At 46.7% G+C, this 19,717-nt stretch overlaps 1 long non-coding RNA gene across 1 annotated transcript in view; it reads right to left on the reverse strand.

Annotated features, from left to right (window-relative positions):
* LOC137301744 (uncharacterized) overlaps positions 1–18,254 on the reverse strand; it is a 33,081-nt gene extending 14,827 nt beyond the window's left edge. Inside the window, exon 1 of the long non-coding RNA XR_010958355.1 lies at positions 17,983–18,254. This is a non-coding gene — a long non-coding RNA (uncharacterized lncRNA). The remainder of the gene's footprint in view (positions 1–17,982) is intronic.
* Positions 18,255–19,717: the final 1,463 nt, after the last annotated feature.

Consider the following 19,717-nt stretch of genomic DNA (forward strand, 5'->3'; position numbering starts at 1 on the left):
GTTTTGCCAGTTAGAACCTCACATTTACTAAGGGATATAGAGAAAGAAAGAAAGAAAGATTCGCCTAATCTGCAGCCATGATTTCTGCTGTTATGCCACCTGATTTTAATATATATCGTACTAAGATGCTTCAATGGTGAAATATTTAGGAATCTTGAAACATGACTCCCTCTTTAAACCCCTCTTTTTAACTAAGCTTTTGATCCCCGCCTAATATTTCCTTCTCTGGCTTAGCATCTATTTTCCTCAGACCTTTGTGAAGTACCTAGGGACATTTTTCCACATTAAAAGTACTACAGTATATAGGAGTCACTGTTTTTCACCATCAGATGGATACCACTTTTTCTTTGTGCATTGCTTTCTGGGAAGAACGATTTTGATGTTTGCTCCACAGCTACAGTATAACACTGCTGACTCTAGAAAGGTTCTTTTTTAGTTTGCATGATATAACTAACGCACTACAGAGCATACCAGAAAACATGGGGCATTGACCACTTTTATCTGCATTGCAAATCGATGATTCATACTGAAGCTTTGAAAAACAAAACTAAGATGATGGCAAGCCCAAACTCATAGGATCAGATTCCATGTGTATGCTGATAACACACAGCTTTTCCCTTCTGTCTTCTCTTTTAGTGATTGACTCTCCAACTGTTTGTCCAATATTAAATCCATGATAAGTCAAAAATTATCTCTGGCTTAATATAGGCAAAATCTGAAGCCATTATATTTGGTTCTCACCAGCTTCCATGTGCTTCTTCTTTTAACTCCATGGGGGAGAAATTCAACTCACAGCCGCCCATGAGAATCATTTTTTTCCTTTTTAGCTGTATCCTAACTCTCACTCTTTATTTTTCACTAATTTTCTTCTCTTTGACCCTTTTTGGTTGTCCTTTTCTGTTTCCTAGATATGTCCTTATCTTCTCTCCTGGTCCCAATCTATCAGTTCTGTTCCATGATCTATATATGTGCTTCTGCATATCCTTCACCTGCGGGAAGTGTGTCCAGCTGCAGCTACTGTTTGACCGCTTGACGGCTCTGGAGCTGCGGATGGACTCACTTTGGGGCATCCGCGATGCTGAGGAAGTCGTGGAGAGCACGTTCAGTGAGTTGGTCACACCACAGATAAAAATTACTGAGGGAGATAGTGAATGGGTGACCAACAGACAGAGGAAGAGTAGGAAGGCAGTGCAGGGGTCCCCTGCGGTCATCTCCCTCCAAAACAGGTATACCGTTTTGGATACTGCTGGGGGAGATGGCTCACCAGGGGAAGGTGACAGCGGCCAGGTTCATGGCACCGTGGCTGGCTCTGCTGCACAGGAGGGCAGGAAAAAGAGTGGCAGAGCTATAGTGATAGGGGACTCGATTGTAAGGGGAATAGACAGGCGTTTCTGCGGACGCAACCGAGACTCCAGGATGGTATATTGCCTCCCTGGTGCAAGGGTCAGGGATGTCTCGGAGCGGCTGCAGGACATTCTGGAGGGGGAGGGTGAACAGTCGGTTGTCGTGGTGCATATAGGTACCAACGATATAGGTAAAAAACGGGATGAGGTCCTACAAGCTGAATTTAGGGAGTTAGGAGTTAAACTAAAAAGTAGGACCTCAAAGGTAGTAATCTCAGGATTGCTACCAGTGCCACGGGCTAGTCAGAGTAGGAATTACAGGATAGCTAGGATGAATACGTGGCTTGAGAGATGGTGCAAGAGGGAGGGATTCAAACTCCTGGGCCATTGGAACCGGTTCTGGGGGAGGTGGGACCAGTACAAATTGGACGGTCTGCATCTGGGCAGGACTGGAACCAATGTCCTAGGGGGAGTGTTTGCTAGTGCTGTTGGGGAGGGTTTAAACTAATGTGGCAGGGGGATGGGAACCGATGACACAATTTTAAAGGGGGTACAGGAACAGAGAGACCTCGGGGTTGTATGTACACAAGTCTTTGAAGGCGGCAGAACGGGTTAAGAAGGCTGTTAAAAAAGCATATGGGATCCTGGGCTTTATTAATAGAGGCATAGAGTACAAAAGCAAGGAATTTATGGTAAACCTTTATAAAATGCTGGTTAGGCCTCAGCTGGAGTATTGTGTTCAATTCTGGGCACCACACTTTAGGAAGGATGTCTGGGCCTTAAAAGGATGCAGAAGAGATTTACGAGAATGGTGCCAAGTTATGTGGAGAGACTGGAGAAGCTGGGGTTGTTCTCCTAGAACAGGAAGGTCAAGGGGAGATTTGATATCGGTGTTCAAGATCATGAACAGTTTTGATAGAGTAAACAAGGAGAAACGGGGGGGGTTAAATTGGATAACCCCTGAATCCGGGCATGGGGTCATGGTCATGGGGGCATGATTAACCCACACCCGGTCGTTAAGATATACGCAGCGTGTGAGATTTGTGCTGCCTGATCATCTCCATGATTTCTGCGTACAGCCAGCACTACCTGCACTGTTGAGTGGCTGCACGCACCAGGAGGGGGCCGCTATGGGGCATGGCCAGCACTATATAAAGGCATCCTGCACCTTTTAAAGGGGAGATGCACTGTCAATGCAATCGGTGGTGGAAGACAAGTGTAATGGCTGGAGCTGCAAGAGAGCGTGCACCGAGGTTCTCCGATGATGCACTGGAAGCCTTGGTAGAGGATGTGGATGCACGGAGGGCCATCCTGCATCCACGGAGTGACAGGAGACCTCCAGACTTCAGCTGCGGAAGCAGTGGGAGGAAGTGGCGCTGGAAGTGAATGCCAGGAGCATTGCACCACGCTCTTGGATGCAGTGCAGGAAAAAGTTCAATGATTTGACATGAGTGGTCAAGGTCAGTGAACTCAAGTGTCAAGTGGCACATCCGACCAACTGCACCACTAGCCGCATCCACTGTTCCATGCACGACACCCCCCGTCACCCATCCAACAACAAACGCCTTCCATCCGTATGCAATGCTGCACTTCGGATGCTGCATCTAACCCTTACATAGTACCACTTTTGCAATCACAAACCCACAACTCACAGGTCACACACACTGGCAGCTATTCAACCATGACAGGCACATCACCCAAACATCTTGCTGGACACTCACTGACACACTTCCCTCTGTCTTGCAGGAGAAGGTGGCGCATAACAGCCGGCAGCGGGAAAGAACGCACGAAGGACAGGTATGCCTACAAAACCTCACCCCCATGGAGGAGATAGTGCTGGGTATCATTGCTGTCGCTGCGGCCGTGGCCACTGACGGCGCTGGAGGTATTGACGATGAGGGTCCCTGCATACCTAATCCTCCTTCTTGTTTCCCACTTCTCCCTCATCACACAATCTTTTCTGACGCACATGCTGCAGATGCTGTCGGCACACACGTCTTACTTTCACCTCTCCTCGCTCCACAACTCAACCCGTCTCCCGTTGTCATTGCAGATACACAAGAACTGGAGCGGGCACCGACTGAGGTGGAGGAGGAGGAAGACAGTGATAACAAAGCTACACCATCACTTGATCTGACACTCACATCCACCAGCATAGATACTGATACTGCACGTCCTTTAGAGGCTAGGTTAGAGTAGAGATCTGCATGTGGTGAGTCACTGGGCACAAGTGCTCAGGAGCCGGGGTGGGGGAACGGATACCACAGGTGCCAGCTCGCCGGAGAGCGAGTTCACTCGCCAGTTCTGCTGCCGAGGAGTCAGATGATGACTTCGATGGGCCAGGCTACAGAAGAAGGCTGATGGGCATAACAACCAAATGACTGGTGCACTGGAAAGCCTGCCAGAAACCCTGTGCACAACGTCAAGGGGCATGGAGGAGTCCAGCTCCAACTTGGCACAGGGCTTTGCGCAGAGCTTGGAGCCCATCCTTTCCCACATGGAATGGGTGGTCACCTCCACCAGCACACCTGTGGAACCCACCGTGATGACCGCTGTCTCAGCTTCCATTGCAGCACAAACAGATGCCACCAAAGGTCTGCATGTTTCATTTGAAAGCTCAGACTGCTGCGTTACAGGCGCAGACTGCTGCTATCATGGCTTGGGGTACCACTGTAGAACGGGGCTTCCAGGACGTCACAGCACTCTAGCAATCTGTGCTCCAGCAGATCACCAGGATTGCTGAGGCGCCATCCCATGCGAGTGGCAGTGGCACCATAGCAGTCAAACCTGCAGTCCTCTCTCAGGGTGACAGTATTCCTGCTCCCACCCCTGCCACTCTGCCAGTGTCCTTGCTGTTGCCTGTCAGCCAGCCAGGCCAGACTGCTGCAGCCCATGCCGAGAAGGTGCAGTCTGAAGCCGGGCTGTCCTGGCCCATAGCTGCTTAATATTATCCTCCAAGGCCATCTGCACGCTCCTCAATTGAAGGACAGCAGTCTTCCACCACCCATACTCCAGCCAATGGGGATGCACCTCGTAGGAGCACTAGGAAAGGAAAAGACACACGAACAACAGGTACTGAGGGAATGGACACGGGTGAGTAGTCTAATGTTGTTTACATCATTTCATCTGTTGGTTTATAAATTTGTATTTGATGTCGTGGTTGGTGGTGGTTTTTATTTCTGCGATGAGCTGCAGGAGGAAGTAATGTGTAATCATCAGGAGGACTATTTGGTGGTCATGTGGGAGAGGAAAGGTGAGGAGTGTAGGACTGTTGGTGACATGGGAGGTGTCGTTAAGGTTACTGATATCAGTCATGAATAAGGTGAGCACGCAGAGCCCTGGCAGACAGGGCCAGTACACCTTGCCTCCTCTTCCTCCTCTTTCTCTGCCTCTGGTCAGGGTCTTGCCGGATAGGCAGTGGTAAGGGCTGTCCTCTCATAAGGGCGAGGTTGTGCAGCATGCAGCATACACGATGATTCTTGACACCCGTTCCACTGAGTACTGCAGGGCTTCTCCAGAACGGTCCAAGCAGCGGAAGTGTTGCTTTAGGATGCCTACGGTGTGTTCGATGATGTTTCATGTGGCCACATGGCTCTCATTTAAGCCTGCTCTGCACATGTGTGTGCGTTTCTGACCAGAGTCATGAGCCACCTCATGAGGGCATAGCCCTTGTCACCCAACAGCCAGCATTTCACTTGCCATGCCAGTTGAAAAATAGGTGGGACATTGGACTGCTGCATAATGAAGGTGTCATGACTGCTGCCAGGGTGGTATGGTCACTGCGCTGCGTGTGGTCGCACATCATCTGCACATTGAGGGAGTGGAACCCCTTTCTGTTCATGAAGATGGCCGAGTTGAGATGTGGAGCCCGCATGGCAATATGCATGCAATATAATGTGGGGAAATGTGAGGTTATTCACTTTGGTAGGAAGAATAGAACAACAGAATGTTTTTTAAATGGTGAGAAACTATTAAATGTTGGTGTTCAGAGAGACTTGGGTGTCCTCGTACAAGAAACACAAAATGTCAGCATGCAAGTACAGCAGGCAATTAGGAAAGTGAATGGTATGTTGGCCTTTATTGTAAGGGGTCAGAGTACAAGAGTAAGGAAGTCTCATTACAATTATACAGGGCTTTTGTGGAGTACTGTATACAGTTTTAGTCTCCTTATCAAAGGAGGGATGTACTTGTCTTAGAGGCGGTGCAACAAATGTTCACTCGATTGATTCCTGGGATGAGAGGGTTGTCCTATGAGGAGAGGTTGAGTAGAATGGGCCTATATTCTCTGGAGTTTAGAAGAATGAGAGGTGATCTCATTGAAACATAAGATTCTGAGGGAGCTTGACAGAGTAGATGCTGAGAGATTGTTTCTCCTGGCTGGAGAGTCTACAACTAGAGGGCATAGTCTCAGGATAAGGGGTCGGCCATTTAAGACTGAGATGAGGAGGAATTTCTTCACTCAGAGGGTTGTGAATCTTTGGAATTCTCCACCCCAGAGGACTGTGGATGCTGAGTCGTTGAGTATATTCAAAGCTGTGATAGATAGATTTTTGGACCCTATGGGAATCAAGGGATATGGGGATTGGGCAGGAAAGTGGAGTCCAGTCATGATCTGATTGAATGGCGAAGCAGGCTCGAGGGGCCGTATGGCCTACTCCTGCTCCTATTTCTTATGTTCTTATGCATGCAGTCAATGGCACCCTGCACCACGGAGAAGCCCACAATGCGAACAAACTCTTGTGCTCGCTCATTCTGCTGCTCTCTGTCAAGACGGAACATTATGAATCTGTTGCGCAGCTCGTACAGTGCCTCCGTGACCTCCCTTATGCAGCAGTGCACTGCAAACTGCAAGGTATTGCACTTATCACCAGCAGTGTCCTGAAAGGATCCAGAGCCGTAAAAGTTCAGTGCCACCGTTACCTTCTCAGCCACAGGCAATGCTGTCCTTGCCCTGCTCTGAGGCTGCAGTTGTTCTGCAGCAGTTGACATATCTCCGTCACAACCCCTTTCATGAACCACAGCCGTTAGATGCACTGATCTTCATCATGTTGGGATAAGAGAATTGGTCCCTGAAGACCCTCATTAGATATGGCCTCCTGCTGAGTGCTCTGCACATACCTCCTTCTCCCTCTCCTCGCAGCTTGACCTGCTCTGCATGGCGTTTCTGTATGCTCCCAGTAGTGTACAATGCCCAGTGGGAGCCCTAGCAGGCCACCCATGGTTGGCAGAAACCTTGTTCAGTACACTATTTTAAATGCTACCAATGGTAATGCAGGGCCTGCCAGACCATTCTCCATAGGATATTGCAAATTTCTCCAAATATAAGCAGCTTCAACAAACACGTACAGTTGTACCAGGAGAAACAAGGTGCACAAAGGATTGGGAGAGAAAGATAGCACTAGAGTAAGAAATAGTACGGTAGCAGATGGAACCAGACTAAGAGAGAGTACAAGAAAGTCTAAGATAGGTTTACAGTGCATGTGTGTAAACGTACGATGCGTGTTAAATAAGGTTGGAGAGCTGCAGGCGCAATTAGCCACATTGGAATATGATGTTGTGATGATAACGGAGACCTGGCTCAAGAAAGGGCAGGATTGGGTGCTAAATATCCCTGGATACAAGGTGTTCAGGAAAGATAGGGAAGGGAAGAAAGGTGTGGGGTGGGGGGGTGGAGGCGGTGGTGGTGGCAGTATTGATTAAAGAGAATATTGCAGTGCTGGAGAGAAAGGATGTCCTGGAGGGGTCAAGGACAGAATCTATTTGATTAGAGTTAAGAAACAACAGAAGTGCCATTAAACTACTGGGTGTATTCTATAGGCCACCAACGAGTGGGAAGGATATAGAGGAGCAAATTTGCATGGAAGTTACAGAGAGGTGCAAAAGCCATAGAGTGGTGATAACGGGGGTCTTTAACTATCCTAATATAGACCGGGATAGTAATAATATGAGGGGCAAAGGGGGGACAAATTTTTGAAGTGTGTTCAGGAGAACTTTCTTGACCAGTACATTTCCAGCCCAACAAGAGAGGAGGCATTGCTGGACTTGGTTCTGGGGAATTAGGCGGGCCAAGTAGAGCAAGTGTCAGTGGGGGAACATTTAGGGAACAGCAATCATAGTATCATAAGGTTTAGAATAACTATGGAAAAGGAAAGTAAAAATGCTCAATTGGAGGAGGGCCAATTTCAGTGGGATGAGAACTGATTTGGCCCAGGTAAACTGAAATCAAAGATTGGCAGGCAAAACTCCAGGACGCTTCCCATGTCCTGGACAACCACATGTGCAATAAGTGTCATCAGCTGGAGGAGCTTGAGCTCCGGGTTTCGGACCTTGAGCAGCAGCTGGAGTCACTGCAATGTTTTGTGGATAGCACGTTTCAGGAGGTGGTCACCCCCGAAGCTTGAGAGAGTGCAGGCAGAGAGGGACTGGGTGACCGCCAGACAGACAGGGAGGACCAGGCAGGTAGTTCAGGAGTCCCCTGAGCGCATCTCACTGTCTAACCAGTATTCAGTTCTGAATACTGGTGGGGGAAAGGGTTCCCTTGGGGAGTGCAGACAGAGCCAAGTCCAGAGTATCATGGGTGGCTCAGCTATACAGGGGGGGAGGAGACAGGTCGGGACAGCAATCGTGATAAGAGATTCCATAGTTTGGGGAGCAGACAGGTGTTTCTGCGGCCGCAGGCGTGATTCCGGGATGGTATGTTGCCTCCCTGGTCAGAGGGTCGTGGATGTCACTGAGCGGCTGCAGAATATTCTGGGGGGTGAGGGTGAACAGCCAGAGGTCGTGGTCCATATCGGGACCAACGACATAGGCAGAAAGAGGGATGAGGTCCTGCAGGCAGATTTTAAGGAGTTAGGAAAAAGATTAAAAAGCAGGACCTCAAAGGTAGTAATCTCCAGATTACTCCCGGTGCCATGCGCTAGTGAGGATAGAAATAGGAGAAGAGAGCAGATGAATGCGTGGCTGGAGAGATGGTGCAGGAGGGAGGGCTTTAGATTCCTGGGGCATTGGGACCAGTTCTGGGGAAGGTGGGACTTGTACAAGCCAGAAGGGTTGCACCTCAACAGGGCCACGACCAATATCCTTGCGGGGAGGTTTGCTAGTGCTGTCGAGGAGGGTTTAAACTAGCTTGGCAGGGGGATGGGAACCTGAGTGTGGATTCAGATGGGATAAAGTCAGAACTGGAAGTGGAAGGCAGAAAATTAGTGAGTGAGTCTGGAAGGCAGAGGGAACGAAGGTTAGAAAATAAACAACAGAGGAATTTGTCAGTCCTTGAATGTATTTACCTCAATGCAAGGAGTATAGGAAATAAGGCGGATGAGCTGAGGGCACAGATGGACTCGTGGCAGTATGATATCTTAACTATTACAGAAACGTGGCTTAAAGAGGGGCAGGACTGGCAGCTCAATGTCCCTGGTTACAGGGTTTTCAGACGTGATGGAGAGGAGATAAAAAAGGAGGGGGGGATGGCAATTTTGGTTAAGGAAACAATTACAGTTGTGAGGAGGGATGATATTTTAGAAGGAGCATCAAATGAGGTCTTATGGGTTGAGCTAAAGATTAAAAAAGGGGCAGACACACTACTGGGAGTGTACTATAGACCCTCAAACAGTCAGAGGGAGATAGAGGAGCAAATTTCTGAGAAGTGCAAAAATAATAGGGCAGTAATAGCAGGGGATTTCAACTACCCTAATATTAACTAGGATACAAACAGTGTGAATGGTATGGAGAGTGTAGAATTCTTAAAGTGCATACAGGAGAATTTTTTTAGCCAGTATATAGAAAGCCAGAACTAAGAGGTGATTTGGCAGAAGTGGACTGGACACAACTACTTGAGGAGAAATCAGTGGCAAGCCAGTGGGAGGCACTATAAAAGTGAAATTCTACGGGTACAATGCAGACACGTCCCCTCAAAGAAAAAGGGTGGTACTGCCAAATTTAGAGTCCCCTGGTTGTCTAGAAGTATACGGGGCAAGATAAAGCAGAAACATAGAAACATAGAAAATAGGAGCAAGAGTAGGCCATTTGGCCCTTCAGGCCTGCTCCGCCATTCAAAATGATCATGGCTGATCGTCTAACTCAGTATCCTGTTCCTGCTTTTTCCCCATATCCCTTGATCCCTTTAGCATTAAGAAATATATCTATCTCCTTCTTGAATATATTTAATGACATAGCCTCCACTGCCTTCTGTGGTAGAGAATTCCACAGGTTAACCACCCTCTGAGTGAAGAAATTTCTCCTCATCTCGGTTCTAAATGGCATACCACATATCCTGAGACTGTGACCCAATCTCTCCTCATACGTCAGTCCTGCCATCCCAGGAATCAGTCTGGTAAATCATGTACTCCCTCCATGGCAAGGATATCCTTCCTCAGATAAGGCGACCAAAACTGCACACAATACTCCAGATGTGGTCTCACCAAGGCCCCGTACAACTGCAGTAAGACATCACCTGCTCCTGTACTCAAATCCTCTCGCAATGAAGGCCAACATACCATTCGCCTTCCTAACTGCTTGCTGCACCTGAATGCTCGCTTTCAGTGACTGGTGTACAAGGATACCCAGGTCTCATTGCACCTTCCCTTTTCCCAATCTATCACCAAGGTAGAAAAAGAAAGCTTATGACTGTCACAAAAAAACTAAATACTGCAGAAAGCCTAGAGGAGTATAGAAAGTTCAGGGATAATGTAAAAAAGGAAATAAGGAAAGCAAAAAATATTAGCTAGTAAGATTAAAGAAAACCCAAAGATGTTTTATCAGTACATTAAGAACAAGAGGATAGCTAAGGAAAAGGTGGGACCTATCAGGGATGATAAGGGTAACTTGTGTGTAGAAACAGAGGATGTGGGTAAGGTTTTAAATGAATATTTTGTCTCCGTATTCACAAAGGAAAGGGATGATCCGGATGTAGTGGTTAAAGAGGAGAGGTGTGAAATATTGGATAAGGTAAACCTGACAAGAGAGGAAGTACTAGAGGGACTGGAATCCTTGAATGTTGAGAAGTCACCAGGGCCGGATGGATTGTTTCCTAGGCTATTGAAGGAAGCCAGGGAAGAAATAGCGGGTGCTCTGAGGATCATTTTCCAATCCTCACTAAATACAGGGGAGGTACCGGAGGACTGGAAGACTGCAAACGTAGTACCATTGTTTAAAAAGGGGTACGAGGGAAAGGCCGAACAATTATAGGCCGGTCAGTCTTACCTCGGTGGTGGACAAACTATTGGAATCAATACTGAGAGATAGGATAAACTGTCACTTGGAAAGGCACGGTTTAATCAGGGATAGTCAGCATGGATTTGTTCAGGGAAGGTCATGCCTTACAAATCTGATTAAATTCTTTGAGGAAGTGACAAGGAGGATTGATGAGGGTAGTGCAGTGGATATTGTCTACATGGATTTTAGTAAGGCATTTGACAAGGTCCCACATGGCAGACTGGTCAGAAAGGTGAAAGCCCATGGGATACAGGAAAATGCGGCGAATTGGATCCAAAGTTGGCTCAGTAACAGGAAACAAAGGGTAAAAGTCGATGGATGTCTTTGCGAATGGAAATCTGTTTCCAGTGGTGTGCCACAGGGCTCAGTGTTGGGTCCCTTGCTGTTTGTGGTATATATTAACGATTTGGACTTGAATGTAGGGGACATGATTGGCAAATTTGCAGATGACACAAAAATTGGCCATGTAGTTGATAGTGAAGAGGATAGCTGTCGACTCCAAGAAGATATCAATGGGTTGGTGGAGTGGGCGGAAAAGTGGCAAATAGAGTTCAACCCGGAGAAGTGTGAGGTAATGCACTTAGGGAGGGCAAATAGTAAAAGGGAATACGCAGTAAACGGGAATATGTAAAGGGGGTAGAGGAAGTGAGAGACCTTGGAGTGCATTTGCACAGGTCCCTGAAGGTGGCAGTACAGGTAAATAAGGTTGTGAAGTAGGCATATGGAATGTTGTCCGTTATTAGCCGAGGTATACAATACAAAAGCAAGGATGTAACGATGGAACCACAGCTGGTGTATTGTGCGCAGTTCTGGTCACCACATTACAGGAAGGACGTAATTGCTCTGGAGAGAGTGCAGAGAAGATTTACAAGAATGTTGCCAGGGCTTGAAAATTGCAGCTACGAGTAGAGATTGGATAGGCTGGGGTTGTTTTCCTTGGAGCAGAGGAGGCTGAGGGGAGACTTGATTGGGGTGTACAAAATTATGAGGGGCCCAGATAGAGTAGACAGGAAGTACCTGTTTCCCTTAGCGGAGAATTCAAGAACTAGAGGACATCGATTTAAGCTGATTGGCAGAAGGATTAGAGGGGACATGAGGAAAAACTTTTTTACCCAGAGGGTGGTGGGTGTATGGAATTCGCTGCCCGAATTGGTGGTAGAGGCAGGGACCCTCAACTCTTTAAAAAAGTACCTGGACCTGCACCTAAAGTGCTGTAAGCTGCAGGACTAGGGACCGGGTGCTGGAAGGTGGGATTAGAATGGGCACCTGGTTGTTCTTCAAGCTGGCGCGGACATGATGGGCCAAATGGCCCCCTTCTGTGCTGTATCTTTTCTATGGTTCTATGATTCTAAATGAAGAGGGGCAGGTAGAAGAAGCAACTGTGGGAGAGCATTTTGGTGGTAGTTATCATAATACAGTTAGTTTTAGTATTGTTATGGAAAAGGACAAAGACAGAGCAGGAGTTAAAGTTTTCAATGGGGAAAGGCCAATTTTACTAAACTGAGAGGTGATTTAGCAGAAGTAAACTGGAAACAGCTACTTGAAGGTAAATCAATGTCAGAGCAGTGGGAGGCACTCAAAGGGGTGATTCAAGGGGTTCAGGGTAAACATGTTCCCACATAGAAAAAGGGAGGGGCTGCCAAATCTAGAGCCCCCTGGATATCAAGAAGCATTCAGTGTAAGATAAGGCAGAAAAAGAAAGCCTATGATAGACAACGGGAACTCAATACTACGGAAAGATTAGAGGAGTATACAAATACAGGGGTGAAGTTAAAAAGGAAATTAGGAAAGCAAAGAGAGGGCATGAAAAAATATTAGCAGAAAAAGTCAAAGAAAACCCAAAGATGTTTTATAAATACATTAAGAGCAAGAGGATAAGTGAGGAAAGAGTAGGGCCTATTAGAGATCAAAAAGGTAAACTATGTGTGGAGGCAGAAGATGTGGGTATGGTTCTTAATGAATACTTTGAATCTATCTTCACAAAGGAGAGGGATGATGCAGAGATTGAAGTTAAGGAGGAGGAGAATGAAATATTGGATGGGATACACATGGAGAAAGAGGAAGTATTAAGGGGATTAGCATCTTTGAAAGTGGATAAATCACCAGGGCCGAATGAAATGTATCCCAGGCTGTTAAAAGAAGCCAGGGAGAAAATAACGGAGGCTTTAACAATCATTTTCCAAACTGCACTGGATACAGCTGTAGTGCCGGAGGATTGGAGGACTGCTAACATTGTACCGTTGTTTAAAAAGGGAGCGAAGGATAGACTGAGTAATTATAGGCCAGTCAGCCTAACCTTGGTGAAAGGAAAATTATTGGAATCAATTCTGAGGGACAGAATAAACTGTCAGTCACTTAGAAAGGCACGGACTAATCAAAAACAGTCAGCACGGATTTGTTAAGGGGAGGTTGCGTCTGACTAACTTGATTGAATTTTTCGAGGAGGTAACAAGGAGGATCGATGAGGGTAGCGCAATTGATGTAGTCTACATGGATTTTAGCAAGGATTTTGACAAGGTCCCACATGGCAGATTGGTCAAAAAAGTAAAGGCCCAGGGGATCCAAGGGAATATGGCAAATTGGATCCAAAATTGGCTCAGTGGCAGGAAGCAAAGGGTAATGGTCGGCGGTTATTTTTGCAACTGGAAGGCTGTTTCCAATGGGGTGCCGCAGGGCTCGGTACTAGGTCCTTTGCCTTTTGTGGTATACATTAAGTATTTGGACTTAAACGTAGAGGGCATGATTAAGAAATTTGCGGAAGACACAAAGATAGGCCACGTGGTTGATAGTGAGAAGGAAAGCTGTAGACTGCAGGAAAATATCAATGGACTGGTCAGATGGGCAGAAAAGTGACAAATGGAGTTCAATCCGGAGAAGTGTGAGGTAATGCATTTGGGGAGAGCAAACAAGGCAAGGGAATACACAATAAATGGAAGGATACTGAGAGGTGTAGAGGAAGTGAGGGACCTTGGAGTGCATGTCCACAGATCCCTGAAGGTAGCAGGTCAGTTAGATAAGGTGGTTAAGAAGGCATATGGAATACTTTCCTTTATTAGCCAAGGCGTAGAATATAAAAGCAGGGATGTTATGCTGGAACTGTACAAAACACTAGTTAGGCCACAGCTTGAGTACTGCACACAGTTCTGGTCACCACATTACAGGAAGGAAGTAATTGCACTAGAGAGGGTACAGAGGAGATTTATGAGGATATTGCTAGGCCTGGAGAATTTTAGCTATGATGACAGATTGGATAGGCTGGAGTTGTTTTACTTGGAACAAATGAGGCTGAGCGGTGATTTCATTGAGGTGTACAAAATTATGAGGGGCCTAGGTAGACTGGATAGGAAGGACCTATTTCCCTTAGCGGAGGGGTCAATAACCAAGGGGCATAGATTTAAAGTGATTGGTAGAAGGATTAGAGCGGAAATGAGGAAAACTTTTATCATCCGGAGGGTGGTGGGATCTGTAACTCACTGCCTGAGAGGGCGGTAGGTACAGAAACCGTCAACTCATTTAAAAAATACCTGGATGTGCACCTGAAGAGCCATGACCTGCAGGGCTATGGACCAAATGGGGGAAAGTGGGATTAGGCTGAGTGGCTCGTTTCTCAGCTGGCGCGGACATGATGGGTTGAATGGCCTCCTTCTGTGCCCTAAATTTTCTATGATTCTATGAAAACTGTAATAGAACAATAGGGCAACTAAAGCCAGAGCTCCCTGGACCACAAAAAAGATAATGAGTAAGATGAGCAGAAAAAGGGGACATATGATATCAGGTTGATAACACAAGTGAGAACCAGGCTGAATATAGGAAGTTCAGAGGGGAAGTGAAAAAGGAAATAAGAGGGGCAAAGAGAGAGTATGAGAATAGACTGGCGGCCAACATAAAAGGGAACCTAAAAGACTTCTACAGGCATGGAAACAGTAAACAGGTAGTAAGAGGAGGGGTGGGGCCGATTAGGGACCGTAAACCATGGCCGAGGTACTAAATGAGTACTTTACATTTGTCTTTACCAAGGAAGACGATGTTGCCAGAATCTCAGTAAAGGAAGAAGTAGTTGAGATACTGGATGGGCTAAAAATTGATAAAAAGGAGGTACTAGAAAGGCTAGCTGTATTTAAAGTAGATGAATCACCCGGTCCGGATGGGATGCATCCTAAGTTGCTGAGGGAAGGGTGGAAATTGCGGCAGTTCTGGCCATAATCTTCCAATCCTCCTTAGATACGGGGGTGGTGCCAGAGAACTGGAGAATTGCATATGTAACACCCTTGTTCAAAAAAAGGTGTAAGGATAAACCCAGCAACTACAAGCCAGTCAGTTTAACCTCAATAGTGGAAAACTTTTAGACACGATAATCCAGGACAGAATTAGCTGTCTCTTGGACAACTGTAGATTGATTAGGAAAAGCCACCACGGATTTGTTAAAGGCAAATCGTGCTTAACCAACTTGGTAGAGTTTTTTGATGAGGTAATAGAGAGGGTCGATGAGGGCAATGCAGTTGATATGGTGTATGTGGACTTTCAAAGGCATTTGATAAAGTGCCGCATAATAGGCTTGTCATCAAGATTGAAGCCCATGGAGTAAAGGGAGCAGCAGCAGCACGGATATAAAATTAGCTAAGTAACAGGAAACAGAGAATAGTGGTGAACGGTTGTTTTTCAGATTGGAGGGAGATGTACAGTAGTGTTCCCCAGGGGTCAGTATGGGACCGCTGCTTTTCTTAATATATATTAATGACTTGACCTTGGGTGTACAAGGCACAATTTCCAAATTTGCAGATGACACAAAACTTGGAAATGTAGTGAACAATGAGGAGGATAGTGATAGACGTCAAGAGGATATAGACAGGCTGGTGGAATGGGCGGACACATGGCAGATGAATTTTAACACAGAAAAATGCAAAGTGATACATTTCAGTAGGAAGAACTTGGAGAGGCAATATAAACTAGAGGGTACAATTCTAAAAGGGTTACAGGAACAGAGAGATCTGGGGGTATATGTGCACAAATCATTGAAAGTGGCAGGGCAAGTTGAGAAAGCGATTAAAATAGCATACTGGGTATTGGGTTTTAAATAGAGGCATAAAGTACAAAAGCAAGGAAGTCATGACGAACCTTTATAAAACACTGGTTCGGCCACAACTGGAGTATTGTGTCCAGTTCTGGGCACCGCACTTTAGGAAAGATGTGAAGGCCTTAGAGAGGGTGCAGAAAAGATTTACGAGAATGATTCCAGGGATGAGGGGCTTTAGTAACATGGATAGACTGGAGAAGCTGGGGTTGTTCTCCTTGGAATAGAGAAGGTTGAGAGGAGATTTGATATAGAGGTATTTAAAATCATGAAGGATCTAGACAGAATAGGTAGAGAGAAACTGTTCCCATTGGTGGAAGGGTCAAGAACCAGAGGCCATAGATTTAAGGTGATTGGCAAAAGAACCAAAGGTGACATGAGGAAAATCTTTTTACGCAGCGAATGGTTAGGATCTGGAATGCACTGCCAGGGGAGTTGGTGGAGGCAGATTCAATCGTGGCTTTCAAAAGGGAACTGGATAAGTACTTGAAAGAAAAAAACTTGCAGGGCTATGGGGCTAGGGCGGGGGAGTGGGACTAGCTGGATTGCTCTTGCATAGAGCCGGCACGGACTTGATGGGCCGAATGGGCTCCTTCCGTGCTGTAACCTTTCCATGATTCTATGATACTACCAGCAGCCAGAAGCAACTAATCCAGCAACTAACCTGCAACACCTGCATGTTCCCTTTCAATCACACTGGTGGGAGGTCCTCCAGGCCGTCTACGACCTGTTCAGCTGTGCAAGGTTAAGACAGTGTGTTGGCTGGAACATTGAGTTCCAAAATCGCATCTGTCCCTTTAAGTCAGCACTGCACACTGATCTACCGGATATTCTCCCTACTTTACATGCTGCCGCCGTTCGTTATCTGTGGGTGGGCAAACGCCTTTACCAAGATGGCATCTGGCGCACATCACGCTAGAAGCATGCACGCACATTCCAGATGCCATTTTGGGACGTTAGGAGGCTGTGTAGCGCCTACAAAACGGGCGCTACGTGGCCCAATTTATAGCCCACTGTTTCCAGTGGCAGAAGGGTTGGTAACCAGAGGTCACAGATTTAAGGTGATCGGCAAAAGAGCCAGAGGTGACGTGAGGAACCATTTCTTTTCACAGCGAGTTGTAATGATCTGGAATGCATTGTCTGAAAGGGTGGTGGAAGCAGATTCAATAGTAACTTTCAAAGGGGAATTAGATAAATACTTGAAGGGAAAAACTTTACAGGGCTATGGGGAAAAAGCAAGGGAATGGAACTAATTGGATAGCTCTTTCAAAGAGCTGGCACAGGCACAATGGGCCAAATGGCCTCCTTCTCTGCTGTACCTACTATGTTACTCTGATACTTTGATTAGCGGAACATGCTGATGGGGCTGAATGGGCTCCTGCTGTTCTTATTGGAGCAAAGGAGGGTAAATGGAGTATAGTATTTTGCTCCAGCCACACCTTGGGTACAGTTCTGGTCACTGAAGCTCAAGAGAATCATCCAAGTCCTAGAAGCGTTATAGAGAAGGGCCACAAGGCTGCTCCCTAGTGTCAGACTGAGCTATGATGGGAAGGCTAGAAAAAAGGATTCTTCATTCTTTAAAGTAGGCAAATCAGAGGAGACGTTATAGAGGTACTTAACATACTGGGGTGGAAATTGGATCTCATTGCGCACGCTTTAGGGGTCCAAATGGGTGGAACCGAGGCCAATTTCGGGGACCAATGTCCCATGCCCAAAGTAGCCCTGAAAGGCATCCAACCCGATACTGGGTCTGACCATTTTTCAAGCTTCCCGAGCAACTGCCAAAACAGGCATTGGGCCGCTTTTACATGTAAATAAGGGACCTTGCACCTGTTTTAGGCCCCCTCTGGGAAAGTGGATAGCAATGAGCGAAGCAGGAGTTAAGCTAAGCTTTTTTTATATCAAAAATCATTCCCGTGGTGCCATGAGGAGCAGGATTGCTCCCCCACCCCGACCGACAATCCTACACTCAGTTGCCACCGCCCCCCCACCCACCATAGGGATTACCTTTGGGCTTCTGCCAGCAAAGCAAGAGGCCTGATATTCATTTTAGAATGCGTGAGTTGCCTGTGGAGGCGAAACAGGTGCTGGCAGCTTTCCCAAATAATATTAATGAGGTCCAAGGCCTAATTTAGGGCTGGTCTTGGGCGTCCTGGATGGGCGCGCGCTCCATATGCAGCATCCATTTCAGGCCAGAAAAAAAGGCCTAAAGGAATTTCCGCCCCATTGATTGGAATAGAAAAGGTTAATTTGCAATACTATTTCAAGCTATACCATGACTGTAGGACACAAGAACATAGTAAACTAAATAAAAGGCAAATTCAGGAAACATTTCTGCACACAAAGAATGATTAATACCTGAAATGGTCTTCTGGGTACGATAATGGAGGTAAAAGCATTCAAGAGTCAGTTAAATGCTGTGATGGGAGAACTCTAGGTTTTTAGGGAAGGATCCCACGGCTGGCCTCCCATCTTCCACTCTCGGTAAGCTTGAGCGCATCCGAAACTCTGCAACCCGTATCCCAACTCGCACCAAGTTCCATTGACGCATCACCGTTGTACTTACTGACCTACATTGTCCAGCAACGCCTCGCATTTAAAATTCTCATCCTTGTGTTCAAATCTCTCTGTGGCCTCGCCACTCTCTATCTTTGTAACCTCCTTCAGCCCTGGTGGTAAATATCACACTGTCAGACCATAGAATTCAGGTTAAAACAAATAATCAAATTTATTTACAAATGACCTAATGGGGGTGATATTTGCGTCTCTACCATCATTACTGCTTAAAAGCGGGGTGGTAGCGGGACCAAAATAGCATACAGTATGGAAGCATGGACCTACCACCAAGATGCCATCTGTCCTGACTTTTGGGTGGACCTCAATACAAGCAGCAGAGCTTTCATTAGAAACAAGCAGAAGTCACGTGCGTAACAAAGCAGTTAAGACCTCTATGCTATTTTCTGCCCCGTCCATCTGATTACCACCAAACATGGGCAGTGAAAGTCGTGGGACGGCCATTTTCATTGTAAATTAAATGGATCCTCAGCTGCAGTCAGGGAAACCTGGACCACAGTTTGAGACACATTGGGGTCAATAATAACGCAGAGGCAGGATCTGAGCAGGGAGGTGATAGTGGGCATGAAACATGGAAGATTGTGGGACATGTGGGAATGTTCGATTTCAACAGACTCATTATCATTTTACTTCCGGGTTTCACGTCTCCAAAGTGCGTGAGCGAGCATAATGAGCACCCGCATGACACGGTTTCACCTCGTCTATTTAAAGAGTCAATACAAAGATGGAATTTGGAAGAGGTGGCAGCCTTTTAGGACAGAGGGAAAAATTAACAGATGGAGTCCGGAAAGTCACAGGCTGCGCCCTGCTTCATTGAGGTGTCACTTGATATACTGCTGGGTGCAGTAAGGGTGAGGAAGGAAGTACTGTTCCTCAGCAATGGCAAGAAGAAACCTGCTGCCATGACCAAGAAAGCATGGCTAGAGGTGGCTGAGGAGGTCAGCAGCAGGAACATCGTGCCCCGTACCTGGACCCAGTGCAGGAAGCGGTTTAATGACCTACCTCAGTCAGGAAAGGTGAGTACAGTTGCAGGTTCACTTACATCCTGTAGTGCACTCCCCCTCCCTCTCACTCTGTCTTGTCACTCCATCACATAACTCCTCACAGCCATTTAAGTTTTAACAGCACCCATCATTCCCTTTCGATGCACTTCCTCACCTCCCCCTTTCTCCATCCATCACTGCCACTCACCCCAATCCTTATGTAATGGGATCCCACCTCAGTAAGCTCACCAGATTCTCAGCACATGTCCTCAAATGCATGCCAGTGCCACGCTTGCTGCATCCGCCTAACAGTCACCATCACTGAATGCACTGCATCTGTTGGATGCACAGATGCCTTACAGACACTTAGAGGCCTGTCGTGCCTTCTTGCAGGAAAAGAGAGTCCAAAATACAAGGGAGAGGGAGAGGACCGGAGGTGGTCCACCACAGATTGTGCAGTTGACATCTGCAGAACACAAGGCCATGGAGATTAGTGGGATCTCAGCGTCCCTGGCTATCAGAAATGGCGAGACTCG

Source organism: Heptranchias perlo, chromosome 1 (genome assembly GCF_035084215.1).
Source record: "Heptranchias perlo isolate sHepPer1 chromosome 1, sHepPer1.hap1, whole genome shotgun sequence".
NCBI classification, from domain to species: Eukaryota; Metazoa; Chordata; class Chondrichthyes; order Hexanchiformes; family Hexanchidae; genus Heptranchias; species Heptranchias perlo.